Below are 4,338 nucleotides of genomic sequence, written 5' to 3' on the forward strand. Positions count from 1 at the left end.
AAATAAATAAATATATATATAAATAAATAAATATATATATATATAAATAAATAAATATATATATAAATAAATAAATATATATATAAATAAATAAATATATATATATATATATATATGTATGTATAAATATATATATATATATATGTATGTATGTACATGTGTATGTTATATGCACATGTTCTCTCTCATACACATACAAAGTATAAGCTCTATCACACATATATATCTCTAAAGACACACATACTCACACATATATTCACACACACACACACACACACACACACACACACACAATAACTCCATGTGTCCGAATGTATATTTCTAGTGCATGCACACATATGGAACAAGCGGAACGCTATTCTTTGATACTGTCTCATATAATGTTATGTTTTACCGTTTCATGCTTGCATGGATTGGACATGGCTACTCAAGTGCCCGATCTACCAGGCGGAACCGTCACTATATCAATTGTATGGCCACCCCCCACTATTTTCTGGATGAATGCCTCTTCCTAACACACTGTGTAGTGTATGTACGTGGAATGGTTAAATAGCATGGGTGGGCATTAATACAACGAGAGAGAGAGAGAGCCAAGAAAAAGAAACAAGTATAGCAACGATGCACAAGTGTGCATGCATATACATGTGCATGTGAATATATATTTATGTGTCTACATATACATGCATATATTAGGGCATGTGCATATGCAAACATGCTTATATGAGCCTGAGCAAATACATGCTTTTACAATTGAACTGACAATAAGCAACAATATCTCTATGAAGGCCAAATCTAAAAGATTTACTACCAGATGTGATTTATTTTTCAAGCAGAGATATTATTCTTTGCTGTTGTTATTTCGTGCCTGGCCACTCCTAGTCTGGAAGGCTTAGGATCAAAAACATTCATACTCTGACCACTTTTTTTTTTCCCGCAAAAAAACAAAAAACAACAATAACAAAAAGTGTTTTTAGGGCTACTTTATCCAATACATTCTTTGTTTCTTATGATAGGGTGAAATTTTAGGAACATTTGGTTCTGTTTCTGGTTAATAATGCAGCCATGTAGAAACTTTCTTGAAGGAGTTAGTGTTTCGTCTGAGTTTAGTCTCGAGATTGAACAGAACAATGATCAAAGATCTCCTAGTTATGACCAACAGGTTTTTTTCTAATACAGTGTATCAAAAACTACATTATTCAATGTCCTTTCCCTATTACAATGATAGGGTGCGATTCGAGAGATTTAGCTACTATTTCTAGCAAGCTCAAAGCCCCCCTCCCCACATAAAAGCAAGCTTCATTGGCTTCAAAGGGTTTATTTTAGTAAAAAGAGAAGTGGATGCCGTTGATTTACTGTTAGTAAATTACAAGTGTTCATAATATACTCCCTAGTAGGATTTGATCTCAGGAAATAGATGCAGGAATGGCCGTGAGGGTAAAAAGTTCACTGTGCAACCACATGCCATTAGGCTTAGTTCTTCTATCTTGGGTGTTTCAACCATGGCCATGGGCCAGCCAATACCATGCAAAGGAATTGGACAGATGGAAACTGCAAGAAACCCAGTGTGTGCATGTTTGTGTGTGTGTGTGTGTGTGTGTGTGTGTGTGTGTGTGTGACAATGTTTATATTCCATGCTTGTCATTATTTGAGCAAAGCAGTGCCCATGTAAACAATCCACACTGATGTTATAACCAGTTGCTCTGAACTTTTGAAGACCTGTGACATAAATAAATCCTGTAATTAAAAAAACACAGACAAGGAAGGGCATCTGGTTATAAAACTCTGAAATAACACTCCATTTAAACCAGGGAAAACCTTTTAGTGCAGCAGGCAAAAGTTTCCAAAAAAAAAGGTTGGTGGGCAGATCTCAAGTTCTATCTCTTATATCTGTAAATCTTGTATATATATCTATCTATAAAGATAAGTTTAAGACCTTAAATTAACGCGTAACATTTTCATTAATGCTGCCACTGAATTTAGGATGTCTATATTACTTATGAGGTAGTCTATATTTTTCAGCTAGAATGTAGTTGGGTCTCAAGGGGGTGGTACAAACCTAGCAATATGTGTTTTATAGTCAAAACAAAATTTCCATTCAAATGGAAATTACTGGAGGATTTTTCTGTCCGAGTCTATCCATTTTAAGTTGGAGTGAAAACATGACCTATTGTCACAAATAGGCGTATGAATATTGTATAAATTTTATAATTGAAAAATTTACTATATTTTGTACATACAAGCATACCAGTCCGCGGGTGCAATAAAATGGGCTCATAGGAACAGTTGCACCCGCGGGCGGGGGTTTCCCCACCCCTGATCTAAACCTATGTGGGCATGGAAAAACAATTATTAAACAAACGACCAACTGGATTAAACTAGGTATCTTAAAGACAACTCTCAACCAGATTGACAGTTTTTATTGACCCAATAAAAGACACACCAGCTGCTCCAAGTGGCAACCCAACTGTCTACTGAACAACACATGTATAATGTAATCCTAGATATGCAAAGCCCCAGGAAAGGGACAGGGCAGTCACAATTCCAGTACTTTTGATTCAGTCACAGCTGACTCTGGACTAAAACAAACAACAATATGAACAACAATACAATGTCAATGTGAGTAATTCACAATTCAGATATTAAATGAAAACAAATATATATGATATTAAAGGAGAAACCTTAAAAATATGGGAGATTAGCAAATTCCAAAGGTTACTGGTTTAGGGATTATTTTACAAAAAGATATAACAAAAGGACAAATTAATATTAAGACTATAAAAAGCAAGTGAATGTAGCCTTAGGGATTGGATTAAGACTGAATTAGTTAAAACATTCAGAGTTCAAACCTGCTGTTATTAAAAGACTACAAATTGCATCTACAGAAAACACTATCCTTTTAAAAGCTGGCAAATAAAACAATATTATTTTCTTTTTTTAACCCTTTTAGATCTGAGTCCCTGCGTGTAACTTTACCCTCCACCTGGGCTCTTGAGCAAAAAAATAATAGTTGCATATGTAGCTCAAGAGTAATGGCTGCAGGCAAACTAATAGACAGAAGTGGCTGCATCTTTTTCTACACAAGGGGTCTACAAACATTGGGACTCACAGAGGGTATGACAGGGGACCGAGACTCCTGGTGGTTTGCTGTGCTTGAAAAGACACATCAAGCTAAGTGTGGTTGCCCTTACATATGGGCTTGTCCTTTGCAACTCTCTCCAGTTGAGTATCCCTGATCTTGCAGGCTCGTAAGTGCTGGTGCCACATAAAAAGTACTCACTACACTCTGTAAAGTGGTTGGTGTTAGGAAGAGCATCCAGCCATAGAAACCATGCCAAAACAGACATGGAGCCTGAACAGCCCTTCAGCTGGTCAGCTCCTATCAAACTATTCAACCCATGCCAGCATGGAAAACAAACATTAAATAATGATGTTGTTGTTCATTACCACTTTACCAGGAATCTAGCAGAGATGACACTTAACTTATTCCCACTATAACAGGAATATGGTGCAACAAGGTTAAGGCTTTTCAATTATTCCCAGTTTGTTGAATGGACTTTAAAAGGACCAGACAGAAATTGTTAAGTGTTGAGGACTGAAGGCAAGAATTCAAAAGGTTAACATGTTTTGTTGTATTCCAAAGCCCGAGTTTAATAATGACTTCAAATTTTGAGTATGTGTGAGCACATGCTTGCGTGCATATGGCTGTGTTGCAGTTGAACACTTAGTTAAGAGTCTTATTAGCCTTTGGTGATAAGGGAGCAACCTGAATCCTTAAAAGCCTACTCCTTCAATGATTTGTATTTTATTAGGCTTTGTTACAGGTGGTAACCTGACTGACTGACCAGACATATGATCAATGGCATTAAGGTCATGGTCATCTCGTCATTCTCTCGGACATCGTATGTAGGATAATTATTATTCAGCATGGTTCTTCCATTTTGAAAAGGGTTTGTAATTTGAGGGAGATTTGGTTGCTATTTCTCCAAAGTTAAGCAACAATGTAGAGGCCACCTCATTAGCTCGCTGTAATGCAATGTATACAGCTTAGCATCATTAGAGAAACGGCTGGAATGGGTTTTGTAGGTAAAGAAGGGTGACCTAGATTAGACAGACTACAATAAACACCCTTAAACTTACCACCAGATACTTACGTCTAATTTGATGGTGAACAATGCCGAGAAGAACAAACCTTCTTGAACGGTAACACCACCACCACCAACAAAATCATCCATCCCCCCTCCAAAGCATGAAATGTAGCCAAATTTCACAGGCCAGTTTTCCACAGTTTTTATCTGGTTCTACCAATAGGAGGAAAAGACGAAAAGAAAAAAAAAAAAA

The 4,338-nt window shown here is 36.6% G+C and overlaps 1 protein-coding gene across 2 annotated transcripts in view; it reads right to left on the reverse strand.

Moving 5' to 3' along the window:
- Positions 1-4,338, reverse strand: part of LOC106872891 (probable phospholipid-transporting ATPase IA) — a 427,279-nt gene that overhangs the window by 310,334 nt on the left and 112,607 nt on the right. The gene's annotated exons all lie outside the window — the stretch shown is intronic.

The sequence above is a fragment of the Octopus bimaculoides genome, chromosome 7 (assembly GCF_001194135.2).
Source record: "Octopus bimaculoides isolate UCB-OBI-ISO-001 chromosome 7, ASM119413v2, whole genome shotgun sequence".
Lineage (NCBI taxonomy): Eukaryota > Metazoa > Mollusca > Cephalopoda > Octopoda > Octopodidae > Octopus > Octopus bimaculoides.